A 15,895-nucleotide genomic window follows, 5' to 3' on the forward strand; every position below is an offset into this window, starting at 1 on the left:
GTAGAGCAGAGGGGCAGGTGCACTCAGCCCTGTACACTGAGAGTTATATTGTCATTATATCACTCCCAATGCTGAGAAAGAGACAGAGGAGGGGGAACGACAAGCTTTTCTTTTCTCTCTACAGAACAATCACAGACATTGTTCAAGAATGTGGGTGGAGGGGCACCTGGGTGGCTCAGTCAGTGAAGCATCTACCTGCAGCTCAGGTCATGATCTTGGGGTCCTGGGATCAAGCCCTGCGTTAGGCTCCCTGCTCAGTGGGGACCCTGCTTCTCCCTCTCCCTCCGCCTGCTGCTCCACCTTCTTGTGTGCTCTCTCTTTCTCTCTCTCTGTTAAATAAATAAGTTAATTAATTAATAAATAAATAAATAAATACTTTAAAAAAAAGAAGAATGTGGGTGGAGACAATGTGAAAAGGAGAAAACACTGGCCTTAGGTCCCCAGACCTGGCATTTATCTTCCCTGCCACTCCCCAGCTTCCAACTTCAGGCAAATCACCCTTCCTGTTTGGACCTCTGTTTCTCCACCTGCAAATTTAGAAGCTTGAAGTAACCACTTCAAGGACCTTTCAACATTGGTTTTCTAGGATTCTGATACTTGAGCATCCTTGAAATCCCAGCAGGCGGATTAATGACAACCACGGTTATCGTTTTTAAATAAGCAGATTTGCACAAGAAGAGCTTCATCCCCAAACTCCAAAAGCATACTTCCCCTTTCCTGGCATATGGAATAAGCCCCTACATGATGAGATTGAATTATCATCGGTTTCACCCAAATTCCTGCCCATCAGCCCATGCCATTTCCACTCTAGCCTGGGACTCTTTGTGCTGCCCGTGTGCCTCCTTCCCCCATCCTCCACTCCAGTGGGCCCAGGTGCTAATACAAGGCATGCCGTGGAGGGGAGAAAAAGCCTCCTCTTTCAGGTGCTGGCCTGAGAAACCCAAAGCATCACCCTTTTCATGACAGTTAGTTGTGCACCATTCCTGCCAGCTCTCACACTGCCCAGACTCCCAAGAAGTCACTCCTCTGGGCTACCTCCTTCTCTTGGTAGCCCCACAAACCTCCCCTCTCCTACCCCTCATTCTCCTCCCTCCCCTGCCCAGCAGCTCTCACTGCAGCTGGGAAAGTACAGGCAGTTGGGGAAAGGGCACAACTTGGCTCCTTTCCCAAAGCAAACAATTAGGAAACATTAACTTCCCTTAATGGGCAAAGCAACATTAAGCAGATGGAAGCTCAGACCCGGGTCACTTTGCACAGAGCCCAAGCTGTGATGGGGGTGCCAGCGTGCATATGTGACCTCTAAATTGAAACTTAATTGGCCATTAATGGAATTCATCTAATTAAAAACACTTGTAATTAAGCATGAAGAAGAAAAACAGCCTGAATTTGACTTGGAGAAAGCATAACTACATTTGATATGGTCAATAAACCCATACTTAAGAGCATATTCAATTATTTCCCGTCTTCTATCATGCAGGGTTTGCATCACATAAGAAAGCTCACTGTAGAGCCCTCCACTCCCTGGCTTCGTGCCCCACAATCCAGGAACTTCAGGACCATTGGCAGCGGGAGCTGTGGGAGCTCTACAGTGTCCCCCAGAACGTAAGACAGGTACAATGAGGAAAGCCTCTAGAAATAGTAAGAAATTGCTGCTATAGTTTGGAACAGGTCGATGTGCCCCATTTGGAACCCCAAAGTTTAAGGGGTCCTCCCAGATAAGGATAGAGTTTCATAAACTTATTTTTTGTCCATTTCAAAAATGCAGATAGAAATAGTATGTTGATCTGCAAGGAAGACGCAAAATGAAGAAAATAGACTCTCAGAGAGGTTGAAGTAATTTGCCCAATGTCACAGAGCCCAACATGGCCGAGCCAAAGCTTTGTAGTAATCTTGCCTTACCCATCTCGTAGGTCATCGGAAGGATTTAACAAGATGACATTTGTGAAAAGTAGAACCTGTAACTATAAAGTATATAATCAGTAGATCCGATTGTACCTTTTTTAAAGATTTTATTTATTCATTAGAGACACAGAGAAAGAGGCAGAGACACAGGAGAAGCAGGCTCCCTGGGGGGAGCCCAATGTGGGACCTAATCCTGGGACCCCGGGGTCACGCCCTGAGCTGAAGGCAGATGCTCAACCACTGAGCCACTCAGGCGTCCCCTGATTGTACCTTCTCGGGAGGATTGTCACTTTGGGCGACCCAAACCCCTCCATCACAATACAATCCCTAATGTGTACACGGCACCTAGGCCAGTGCCTCACAGAGGGAGGTACAGGACGGTGGTGAAGAGTGCAGGTTAGGACCAGAATGCCTGGGCCGGATGCCGACTCTACCACTCACCTACCAGCCATGTGACCTTTGGGGAATTTCTCTCTCCCTAGGTCAGTTTGCCCATCTGTCGGATGGGGAGAACAATAGCCCCATCCTGTTGAATTAAATGAATGCATAAAACATTCTTCAAACAGGGTCTGGCACATAACGAGCCCTCGTGAGTGTTAGCTATCATTATTAACGTGCCAAGATCAACAAGAAGTCCAGTCTTTCTCTCGAGCTCCCCTGTCCTGATAATTCCCAAATTTCCCCGCGTGCCTAGTGGCAGATATTAACGAGATCGCTCCTGGCTCCTCTCTCAGCTCATGAATTGAGTCAAGATGCTCATATAGTCCTCGGGGGCTGCAGAAGGCTACAAAGCTGTCCTAGATGCCAGAGCCAGCCAGCTCTGCCCTGCTCTTGTTGCAAGAGCAACTGCCCAAAGCAGAGGCCCTGTGCTACCCCTTACTGGCGGCCTATTGGAACCCCCACTCCATGCCTTCTGATATCAAAGGAGAGAACAGGGCTCCAACTGCACCACACCGTCCCAAGCACAGCCCAGGCTCACCTAACTGCAATGCCCTCCCTGACTCACAGGGGACCAAGCCCAAGACCCCCACTGAATGCCTGAAACTGCAGCTAGAGCCAAACCCTATATATATATATGTGTGTATATATATATATATATATACACATAGCATGTTCTGGCCTATACATACATACCTGTGATCAAGCTTAAGTTCTGAATTAGGCACAGTAGGAGACGATTAATACCACCAATAATAAAATAGAACAATTATACAATATACTATGACAGTTATGTGAACATGGTGTCTCTCTCTGGAAATATATTACCGTAGCCACCCTTCCTCCTGTGAGGATGTGAGATGATAAAATGCCCACGTGCTGAGATGACTGAGTGGAATGACACAGGCACCGTGACACAGCATTAGGCCACAACTGAAGTCTTGATGCTGCCTCAGAAGGATGAGCCTCTGCTTCAGGCCAGCGGTTGACGAGGTGTAGCAGAAGCCCTGGAAAGTGAAGCCCCAGACAAGGGGGGACACCTATGGCATAAACTAAGATCTGCCCAAGGGTCCCCAATGAACGTTAGCCCATCCCCTCTCTCCGTGTCAGCCTGCCACATCATGGGGGCCGTTACCAGCTCCCTGATACCCTAGAACCAGGTCTTGTCTTCTTCTGGCCCAGAAAAGAGGACACCCAGCCTCCCTATTTCTGTCCCAAGACTAAGTAACCCCTGCCAGGGCTGCTTTCACGGCATGTGATGGGGGCAGAAGGGCTCTGCACTTGGGGTTTAATGCTCTGTGGTGACCATCTGGGAATTCTTAATCATTTTATCTTTGAATGTATGTTTTGTAAGTGAGGTCCAACAGGACAGTGGGGCACGTGCTGTCACCTCCCCAGCTCCACGGACACATTCTCAGCCTCCCTGTCCTCACCCCTGCCCCATGACTCCTGTCATCCTCTGCTCAGGGTGACCACACCACCTGGATGGGGGGTGGGGGATATCGGAGGTATGACAGGAGACTAGTGGCTGGTGTCTGGGTCAGACCAGGGCAGCAGCCATCCTCCACACCTGGTTGGCAGCACCAAAAAGCAGTTGGCAGGCAAGCAGAGGTGACAGGCAGAGGGTTGATGGGGGTGGGGGGGGTCTTGCCAAGGTTGCAATCCCTTGACGACTGCCTGTCCACCAGGGTCTGGGGCAGTGGGCCATGGAAAGGGAAGACTGATTTCCCCATCCCCTGCCCAGGGCCCCCATTTTCATCCTGCATCAGGTGGGCAAATTATGTAGTGAGCCCCCAACACTTTGTAGGATGATTGGCCATAATAACACCAATCACCTTTCAGGAAAACCCCACTTCTTCTACAGAAATATGTCAGACTCCATGACCCCAACAAGCCAGGGTCCTCAGATGCGATCTGTGGTTACTTACCACAAATACCATGCCAATATGAAATCATGTTATACCACAGGGTTTCATGTAGTATTAAATTCCAAAAAGTGGCCCTACAGGTCTCCATCCTTACAGGGCTCCTTTATGATAATAAGAATGGTAAGTAGACCTGAGACCCAGTCTCAGTTTGCCATGCAACTGGAAACAATGAGAAGGAATATTGTTCAGGAATGTTCTGATGAAAGCAAGGACTGAGAATACAAGGGTAAGACTTGTTAATTCAATGAATCACACAGAGCTTAGAAAAACAAGAGAATAGTTTTCTTTTCTTTTTTGTTTGTTTTTTTGTTTTGTTTGTTTGTTTGTTTGTTTGTTTTTTGGGGGGAATAGTTTTCCAAACAGAAATTTAACTTCATCAAAACCAACTATGGGGGTAATTTCTTCGGCCAGAACGTGTAGCCAGCAGCATGTAGAGCCTTGGAAGCACCACTTCCCATTCAGGAAAATAGACATGACTCGAGACCATGTCTCATTTCACCTGACTCCCCAGCACTTTCTTGTAGATGTTAAGGTTCCTGTTGCTACATAGGACACCTCCATCTAAAAATGCAGCCATCCCCAACTCATCAATGGAGAGGCTTCTAAGGAATCTTGGGCTTTTCCAAAAGAGTAGTAACTCAAGGGGCACCTGGGTGGCTCAGTTGGTTAAGCATCCAACTCTTGATTTTGGCTCAGGTCATGATCTCAGGGTCCTGGGATCAAGTCCCATATCAGGCCCCATGCTCAGTAGGGAGTCTGCTTGAGACTCTCTCTCTCTCCCCCTTCTCGGTCCCTCCCCCTGTTCACTCACTCTCTCTCCCTTTCTCTCCCAAATAAGTAAATCTTAAAAAAAAAAAAAAAGAGTTGCAATTCAAGCCAAACCATCTCATCTCACTTGTTCCCACTCACCCAAGAGGTAAATATTATTACTGGCCATACAGAGACAATTTCCCGGGATGCTGGGAATGGTCTTACACAATCATGCTGAGGTTCCTGATGAGGTAAAGTGGCTGCCTGCATTTTCTACTTTTTCTGTAGCTTTTGGCTGCCCTTCTGTTTCCTACAGACCAGCCATGTGACTCGGGCAGAAAGATGTTGGCTGAAGGAATGAGAAGTGTCAGTATCTGGGTGGAACAGTGGGGACATTGGTTAATAGACCTACATAGTTGCTCTTCCTGCTAGACAGGAGCCACCTCTCCAAAAAGAAAGTCTCCAGATTCCACCCACAAAACAGTTAAAAAGTCCTAATAATCCTAAAGAGGTTGTGGTTCTAAGTTCCACTGGTGGGTGGAACCATGTGCTCCTCAACAGTAGGAAATGCGTCTTGTCCACCTCTTCATCTCCAGGACGTGGCCCCATGTCAAAACACATTTGGTGTGGACTACACGTGGGAGGAAAGGGTGAGGACACCAGCCATTACAACATGGGGAGGAATGTGGGGGTTTTGCCTCTACCAGCTTTACAGAATTCTCTGGAAATTTATTTTGAGCACAGAGATAAACATGGGAATAATTGAAAGCTGTGAGCCTCTTGAGGTCCAGCATGTTTATAATTTCACTGCTGAGCGTGGGGCCAGACATGTAGTGTGTGTGGAAGGGGTGTCAAGAATTATTTGTGAATTGAAAATGTTGCTACTTTCTGAGACTTCCCTGTGGCAGGCCAGGTCACCGTCGCCCCTCTTTAGCACTTCACTGCTTGTCTGTGATTCTGGATGCAGGAGTAAGGCCTAATCTCAGAGCCTTCATGAATGTCAGAGAGAAAGCTACCCTAGGGAACCCCAGAGGGCTCCTCGTGCTGGTAAACCTTGCAGACCCCTCCCTCCTTCCTAGCAAGGAGAGCCCGCAAACCCGTCAGGACTACCCTGCATGGAGCAGGGGCCAGACAACTCAGCAATCTGCCCCCTCAACCACCTACTTCTCACTCTCTGCTTTCCCTGGGGCCTGAATTACAAGGTCAGAGGAAGTCAAACAGCATAATGATGTGCTCTGCACGGCCTGGCAACCCCTCATCTCTGCAAATCCCTAATCAGGAGAGGCCTATTGATCAGAATGATTAGCTTGGCCCAGCTGCTGCTCGCTTTCAGCAACTCTCTCTGTGTGAACTCACAAAGGGCAGCTGCCCAGGAGAATCCAGTTCTGGCCCGCTGGAGAAGAACACGGACCTGCCCCATACATTTGGGGCTGGCCTATGCCTATCTCCAGCAGGCCCCGACTGGAGATGGATACCAGCCATCTGATCTGTTCACATGAATTACCAAAATAGAAACAGGTAAGCAGCAAGGTCCAGTGGAACTGGACTCCCTCCCCTCACGTGCTTCGGGCGCTGGGACGGGATTGTTGTAGATAAACTTCTGTTAGACGCTGATGGATGTCTCTCTCCCTCCACGCACAGCCAGAGAGACAGGAAGCCAGCTCCCACTGAGGGAAAATCCAGACATCGATTTTCTGAAAAGAGAGCACTACCAAGATTCCTTGAAAACATAATAAGACGCCTCATTTTAGAAAATAACGAGCATTTTCCTCAACACAAACGCATCAGTGTTGTCTAAGGGGCAATAAACCGGATGTTGGAAACACCATCACACAACAGATCTCTGGCCTCTAGGGGAAAATGTACCCTAGGGAAGCTTGATTCCAAGGTTGTGAATGTAATGTTTTTCCTTTAAGGGGCAGGTATACTGGTTACCACCTCACAGGTAAGAGGTAGGACTAATTTCTTTTTTATTTTTGTTTTGTTTTTGCAAAACTATTCACCAGGCAACAGGTGCGTGGATAATCGTCAATTCAAGACAGGGCTCATTCATCAGTTTCTGACAACAGCAATGTTATAAACAATAAGGGCCATTGCTTTTAATGTACAGAGTAGCCCAACGTTCCTCAAACTGTGGCTCCCAGATCAGCATCAGTACCACCTCAGAACTTGTTAGAAAATGCACATTTCTGGACCTTGCCCCAAACCCACTGAGTTAGAAATGCCAAGGATGAGACCCAGGTATCTGCATTTTAATAGGCCCTCTAGAGATGCCCGCCCCTCGCTTCTAGGGAGATTCAATTTCATGGGTAGAGAGTGTGATCGGGATTTTTATAAGCTCCCCAGGTGATCCCAATGTGCAGGGAAGTTTGAGAACCACTGGGCTAGGAGTCAAGAACTGGTCTCCACACAGTCTGGGAATTCCTTTTGTGCCTGGCATTTGCAGCCACTTCAATTTTGAAGAGTAAATTTTCAAAGAGTTACTTGCCTTTCAAAGTGTTGATGGAAAAACTTGGGCAGGGAGGCTGCTACCAGGTGAGAGCACTGTGCTGTGGCCCTGTGCTCCTGGACGTACTCTCACTTATGGAGTCTTGTGGAGACCCTGTGCTCAAACTCTACAGGTAGGTTACCGTGAACGTGCTACTCTTTTTCTAAAAATAAAAGCATATTGGGGTGCCTGGGTAGCTCAGTTGGTTAAGCAGCTAACTCTTGGTTTCAGCTCAGGTCATGATCTCAGGGTCATGAGATTGAGTCCCACATCAGGCTCTATGCTGGGTATGGAGTCTGCTTAAGAGTCTCTCTCTCCCCCTCTTCCTCTGCCCCTCCCCACACCTCCTCAAGCTCATGCTCACTCTCTTTCTCTCTCTCAAAAATTAAATTAAAAACAAAAATATATTTATCAAGCCATGTAAAATCAACAAATATTAAATAACCATTTTTAAAAGTGGTACTTTGGGACAAAGTTTAAAAGTCTTGGTATGAAATGGTAACCTTCTCATTAATAATAGGTAATAATAGTTCAGTCTTCTTTTGTCAAGTCATCCCATATCATTTTAAAATCAAAAAGTTTCCCAGTAATTTAACTCTAACCTCCATGTAGCTCAGCCCTAGAGTGACCCTTGGTTGCTTGTTCCTAAGAATACTTGTAGACTTCGCTTCAGTCAGAGGCAATCCAGCCCATGACTTAGAAGCCTTGAGTTCAAGGGAGGGATGTCCTACTTGGCCTCGGGAGCAGCAAAATGGAAACGCCAAGGAGACACTGGACCTGGGAGTTAGATGGCTCCAGAGGACTAGAGGATCACGGGATGGGTGTGGAGGCAGAAAGGCAACACCAGAGCAAGTAAGCCGGGATCAGAGTACGGGAAACAAGGCAGCACCAATCGGTGATACGAACAAGGGATCTAAATTAGATGTTAAAGTATAGAAAATTTCAACAGTGTACAGGAGGGTAGGCACCAGCAGACAGAGTAAGAGGAGTCAAGAACTGAGAAACAGGCCAAATGCAAACACTGAATGACAACAAGACACAGAGAGTTTGCAGTACAAATGTCCCTGGTCCTGTTTCTGTTTGAAACCAAAGGTGGCCTACAGCAGGACAAGGAGACCACAGAGAACCAAGTTCCAGTGGCCACATCATCGGGGGACTGCATGCCGTAGACATTCCATTGGCGTTACAGAACAAAGAGTCTCAAACTCATCCCTGGTTGTAACTGCATAACTGTCTCTACCAGTGACCACACTGTGTCTAGCACAGCCTGCCCTCACCCTGTTAGAAACGCATCTATCACAGAGCTGGAGGGGAGAATGGAAGTTGAGGTGGGCTTTGGGTAGAAATCACCAAGCTCTGGGTTCATAAATCTGGATTCCCTCCCAATGTCCAAAATAGATTCCCTCCCAATGTCCAAAATAGATTAGGACAAATGTCCTGAGAAGTCCTGAGTGCCCCCAGCCTTGCTCTCCCAGCTGGATCCCAGCTCCACTTCTAACTCATTGTGTAGCTTTAGGCAAGTCCTTTTAAAGCTCTGCGTCCCAGATCCTCTCCTGGATCATGAGGCAAGCAGGATGGGAATACAACCCACTCGCTAAAGCAGGTCTTGACTCTAAAAACCACTGGCTCTGCAGAGCAGTGACATTTCCCCAAATCCATATCACAGATATGGTTTGTCCTGTCAGATTACACAGGCTCCCTGTGCCTATTACTGGCTCCCTGTGGCTGGTGATCTTCCAGACATTTCTAAGGTCTCCACAGTCAATGGGAAGTAAATGTGATCTTTCAGGTTGTTCATGGGGCCAAAGGGCAATCCTGTGGATAGACTGATGCCAGCCTTACAGGGCGTTGGTTGGCCAAGTTTAACTGGGGGCTTTGCAAGTCTTCCCTAAGGAAAGCCCCGTATCTTGCCATCACATGCAAGGAAGCAGAAATCAGAGGCATGGAACCAGATGTCTAGTTTTAGCTTTGGTCTTCATGCACTGGGGTCAGAGGTGGAGGTGAGGGGCAGTAGGACAGCCGAGAAAATTCAGGGAAAAATCCAGACATAGGAGAGCATTCTTCCCTCCTTTGCATCCTCCAGGGGCCAGCCCCGCACCCAGCCCGCTACGTGCTTCACGGCATTCTCAGCCAGATGTGGGTTGGCCCAAGGGGCAGCCATCTGGACTTGAGAGCCCATTATAGCCATAACAGACAGCTGAATCTAGTTACCAACGCAGCCTCTCCCAGCCTGCATGTCTCAAGCTGGAAATCGCACACTTAGGAAGCATCTGTTGGGGACACGAGACACCTCTCCCATGGGGATGGAGGGAGGAAAAGAATGTGGGTACATGGACAAAGTCACACAGGCTGCCAGCAGAAGCAGGAGGTGTGCAGGCTCCTTCCTGCCATCCCACCCCTGCCCGATTACCGTCTCTCGCCTACCCATCAGGAGCACGTACACACCCCTCCCTGGAATCACCCTCTCAGGGCCACTGCTGCAAGCAGGCCTTGGTTTAAAGCAGAACCAGATGACAGATACCAGAATGTCTGGGACTGTCAACCCAAGCAAAAAGTCGCTTGCCCTGGGAAAGTTACATCCACAGACAGCCCAGGCCTTAGACGGGGGGAGGCTGCTCTGGGGGCTGATGGGGCTGCAGAGGAAACACTGTGCTTACCTCCGCAGCTCTTTTTCCATGAACTCACAGAGGGCCGCATGGGGTGTCAAAGGGCTGATGGCCATATAGGGGATGGGACACACAGGAGCAAATGCCACCCTGCTCTGCTCCAGGTGGCATGATGCCCAAATGTGCCTCCCTTCCTCAGGATGGGTCAAGGTTCCCTCCCAATGTCCAAAATAGAAGATTAGGACAAATGTCCTGAGAAGTCCTGAGAAGTCCTGAGTGCCCCCAGCCTTGCTCTCCTGTGACCGGCTCTGTCCTGCCACAGCTAACCAGGCTTTTTTCACCACCCCACATGTTTTCTTGCTTCCATGTGGGCTCTCGCTCAGCCCGTCCCATCTTCCTGGAGGCCCTCCTGCTCCTCCCCATTTCTTCAACGTGCTGAAAGCAGGAGAGGAGTCAAGACCATCACCTCTGTGCACCAGATCTCCTGGGTTCCAATCCCAGCTCGGCCACCCCTAGCCGATGCTTCCTAGCCTGTCTGCCCCTTACTTTGCTTTCCTGGAATGTGAGGACGACGTCTATCCAGTAGTTAACTTCACACAGTTGTGTTAAGAATTAAATAAGCCAATACCTGTGGAAGATTAAAAACAGCACCTGCTCCATCTGAAACATGGAACGGCTGCTGGTCATTATTCTATGAACACCTTCCTGATTCTTCCCATCCTCGCTCACCACTTTCCCCAGCAATTCCTAATTCGAAGGGTCATGTTGTTTTGCCATGACGAATTTAGATGCCTGTCGGCTGCCCTAGTCTTCCAGATTCTCAAGGAAAGAGATCGTGACTTCTTTATTTTCACACCTCCGATACAAAGTGTTGGGCATCAAGCAGATATTTCAAGTGTGTTGGATTACATGGGATGGGCAACTACTAACAACGCCTTTCATTCAGTGGGTGCCACCTATGTGTTGGACAGGTTGCTAAGAAGTTCATTTGTATTCATAAGTAGCTTCTTCAAATTTCACCTCACGTGTTCTCATAGCTCACAAGTATGGCTTTCGGAAGCATGAGGGAGAATTGCTACTACAGATTTGAGGGCTTAAGACAAAAGAACTGGAGAAGTAGAAATAGACAAATATCGGTCCTCGATGGCGAGGGACATGTAGGAGAAGAACTGCCAGCTTGGAGTCTTTCAACACAAAAAAGGTGATTCTATGTGGCCAACTGAGCTCTCAGGAAAGCAGACTTATATCCAGAAAACAGAGATATATCATCAGACATATGACCAAAAGAGAGTGGAGGCTCCTCAAAATAATAGAAAAATAAGGAATAAAGGGGGTCAACACAAAACAAACCAAAGTAGATGAATGGGCTGTTCTCTACATTATACATAGAATATACATACACGGTCTCCCTCTGTATATAATACATATATGTCTATATGTTAGATAATATATATTATAGTGTTAGTATACTATTCTTTTATTTTTTAATATTATATATTCTTAATTCTGTTAATATTTCATGTACTATTAATGGAATAATATTAATGGAATAATATGTTAATATATATTATATGTGAAATAAGGAGCCACAAAATGGAAGCAGCTCAGTCTGCAGCCACTGTGGTCTGGGACTGTGAGGACAGGTGTCAGAATAGGCAAACTCCTGGAGCAAGCCAAGGCAGGAGGAAAATACTAAGAGAGCAGAGAAGGCTCTCTTCTGAGGGGGAGCAGGTGCTGGTATGATGTTCAGAAAAACAGAAAAGAGGGAAACCGGGACCAGCAGGTTAAGAAGGGCTCCGTCTGGGTAGATGGCAAGGAAGCTGAGCAGCTCTGTTGTAGTTTCCTCCCTCCACCCAGTGAGGACCAGCATTGGCCAGGACCTGGAGACGAATTTCATCAAGAGGCTGCTCATGACCAAAATATGTGAAATGATGGTAACAAAGTCCTTAGCATGTAAAAGAACTTAAACCTCTTGCCCGGGCAAATTTTTTTTATAATAAATTTATTTTTTATTGGTGTATGGCCAACATACAGAATAACACCCAGTGATCATCCCGTCAAGTGCCCCCCTCAGTGCCCGTCATGACAATCACCATTTTATGGTTTTTAAAAAGTCTTTTCATTGTGTTATTTTATGAATATAGCTTCAGAGTGCCTTACGAGGTGCAGAATGAAGAGTTGACGGGGGCCTTTGGGCAGAGCCCTGCAGAAGTAATTCTTTGGCTGATGCAGAAAAGAGTCATGTTTTTCATTCTAACGTCAAAGAAGAGAGAATTAATCATGTGGCATAGTTTTATCCTTTAAAAAAGTATTTTTTAATGTAACCCCACTTCTATCATGAAAAAAATTGCTGCCTCATAAATCGCATTAAAAAATGAAAGCCCCGTTTAAACAAAACAGGACCAGCAAGTGTGCAACGTAGCTAAAAGGTGAAGGGAGGGGAGGCTCCCGCCCAGCCCTCCTGGGCTTTCCCCGCATTTCCAGCCTTGAGTGCAGCGCAGAGGCCTCAAGGCTCAGCGAGTGGTTTAGGAGCGCCACCCCGTGTCACACTCAGAAGCCACAACAGGTTTTCACAGGAGGAGCTTTAACTGGAGGCGTCCGACTGAAATTCCAACCAGAAACTCATTTCTTGCCTGTGGTTATATCTGGAGCTCATGCGACCTAATTCCAACACACCTATAAGAGTTCTATATAGGATGATTCCAAAATGTCTGAAAGCAAAATTGGGACTGGGTATCATCATCACCATCACCATCATCATCATCATCAGTGATGGTTAAGTACTCCCTTGACTACACACACATGTGGTCTAAAGATTCAAGTGTTACAAAGTGGAAACCCTCTCACTTACCGACTATGTTAATATCCTTGAGTCTTCAAACCCTCTCCACCTTCACACCCTCCGCCTGAATAACAGAATAACAAAGCCTCACCTCAAACCCTTCTTATGTCTTCAAAACTCTGCCACCTGGGCAGCTCAGTTGGTTGAGCCACCAACTCTTAATTTCCACTCAGGTCCTGAACCCAGGGTCATAAGATGGAGCCCTGCGTCAGGCTCTGTGCTCACTGGGGAGTGTGTCTGAGATTCTCTCTCTCCCTCTGCCTCTGCCTCTCCCTCCAATCATGTGCTTGCTCTCAAATAAGAAAAGAAAGAAAGAAAGAAAGAAAGAAAGAAAGAAAGAAAGAAAGAAAAGAAGAAAGAAAGAAAGAAAGAAAGAAAGAAAGAAAGAAAGAAGAAATAGAAAGAGGAGAAAGAGAAAAAAAAGAAAGAAAGAAAGAAAGAAAGAAAGAAAGAAAGAAAAGAGGAGAAAGAGAAGAAAGAAAAGAAAGAGAAAAAAGAAAGCGGAGAAGAAAGAAAGAAAGAAAGAAAGAAAGAAGAAAGAAGAAAGAAAGAAAGAAAGAAAGAAGAAAGAAAGAAGAAAGAAAAAAGAAAGAGGAGAAAGAAAAAGAGGAGAAAGAGAAAAAAGAAAGAAAGAGGAAAAAGAGAAGAAAGAAAAGAAATGAGAAAGAAAGAGAAAGAAAAGGAGAAGAAAGAGAAATAAAGAGGAGAAAGAAAAAAGAAAAAGAAAAGAAAGAAAGAAAAAAGAAAGAGAAAGAAAGAGAAAGAAGAAAGAAAGAAGAAAGAGAGAGAGAAAGAAAGAAAGAAAGAAAGAAAGAAAGAAAGAAAGAAAGAAAGAAAGAAAGAAAGAAAGAGGGGATCCCTGGGTGGTGCAGCGGTTTGGCGCCTGCCTTTGGCCCAGGGCGCGATCCTGGAGACCCGGGATCGAATCCCACGTCAGGCTCCCGGTGCATGGAGCCTGCTTCTCCCTCTGCCTGTGTCTCTGCCTCTCTCTCTCTCTCTGTGACTATCCTAAATAAATAAATAAAATATTAAAAAAAAAGAAAGAAAGAAAGAAAGAAAGAAAGAAAGAAAGAAAGAAAAGAAAGAAAGAAAGAAAGAAAGAAAGAAAGAAAGAAAGAAAGAAAGAAAGAAAGAAGAAAGAAAATGCAAATGCTGCCACTTTGGACCTTGGTGGGGGGGGGGGAAAGGAGGCAAAAGCTAGTTTAGGGCCTGTGGGTGGGCAGGCGGCGCACGTGGGCAGGGGGTGGGGGTGTGGGGGAGAGTAGCAGGTGCTTCACCTTCAAGGCACCTCTCCTGAGTATTTCCCTCCTAATTTACCTAAAATGCTAACATGTTTGGTGCCTCCGAAATTAATGTTCTTCTGATGACTGTATAGACCACTTACATATACCCTGTAAAAAAAAAAAAAAAGTCTTTAGCTCTACTTGCAAAATAGTAACCCTGACCTTACCGTGTTAAAAGTAAATCTAACTTCTTTTCTTGGTTTTTATTACAAATGGTCCCCGCACTAACTCAGATGCTTCTGCTGATTTCCAGAACAAAGGGCAGAACAAAGGGCAAACCTTGAACCAAGGTTCAAGTCACTTCTCCCTGGTCATAATTTTCCCAAACATGTGACCTGTTTTGTTCCTGGAACATAAGATACCTTCAAGAGGTGAACAAACTCAATTTTGGAGTCTCTTCATCTTTCTACCTGTTACTTCCCTCAACTTGACTTTCATTTCCTCAAGGCAAGGATCATTTTTACCTTTCTCCACAGCTCTCCTGCTATTGAGCACAGCAGCAATGCTCGGTGCACATGTGCTGGATTAACCCAGAAAGAATAGCAGTTGATATGGAAGAAACTTCTTGACAGCGGCAGTAACAGAATTCCAGAGTGGGCGACCAGGGGCAGAAGCAGGATCCCTGACTCTGGGCTCCTTACGAAGTGAGGACATGTGGGGCCCCTGGGTGGCTAAGTCAGTTAAGGAAACTTCTCTGTTTCAGCTCAGGTCATGATCTCACCATTGTGGGATAGAGACCCTAGACCGGGCTCCAAGCTTAGTGCGGAACCCACTTCAGGTGCTTTCTCCCTCCTCCTCTGCCCTTCCCCACTTGTGCTCTCACTCTCATATTCTCTCTGTGTGTCTCTGTCTCTCTCTCTCTCAAATAATTTTTTTTAAAAAAAGGAAGTAAGCAGACATGAGGGCAAGAAGTGCAAAATCTTAAGAAAGATCTCTAGCTTCTCAAACAGAAATCTCTTTGATAAATAACCCAGGAGTTTACAGCCTGTGAACCGCTGCGCCAGCGCAGAGACAGAGAAAATGAGGATGAGATGGAAGCAGGAGGAGAGACGTGCAGGTAAGAACCTGAAATAGGTATGTCCACCTTGTGCCTGGAGGGGGATGTTGATGTGCACTCTGCCCTGGTTGCTTCCAATTCCCTCTGGGAGCTTCCAAGTCAGTTGTTTGCACCCCTGAAGCCATTCCCAGGCTTCTCTTCTTAATGGAGGGAAGGTTGAATGGAGCTTTGCAGTCAAGGAAATCTTTAATTTGTCCATTTCTGGGACTGGGTCAGATGGGATTGTAAAGCGAGGGACATCAGCTTCTCTGCACAGGGTGGTTGGGTTCAAAGTCGAACTCATCTCCCTGGAAGCAAGAAGGAAGGTCAGAATGTTTGGGGAGGCCTGTGGGTCTAGATGGAGAGCGACCATGACCCTTTTCTCTCATGCTTTTGCATCCCACTCTTGAAGATCTCCTGAAAGGTTCACAGGAGCTACTGGTTTGTAATGGCCTCACCTCCTCTCTCTCCAGCAGGTGGCACAATAAGATCCAAGATGATTTGGAAAATCTTCAAGACCTCAAGCCCTCTGAAGATTGGTTTGGGGAGAGGAAGCCTCAACTCATACCCTAGACAAAAGAAAAGAACTTGTGGGGAACATGGAGCATGGAATAGGCATGTA

Source organism: Canis lupus, chromosome 38 (genome assembly GCF_003254725.2).
Source record: "Canis lupus dingo isolate Sandy chromosome 38, ASM325472v2, whole genome shotgun sequence".
In the NCBI taxonomy this organism is placed as follows: Eukaryota; Metazoa; Chordata; class Mammalia; order Carnivora; family Canidae; genus Canis; species Canis lupus.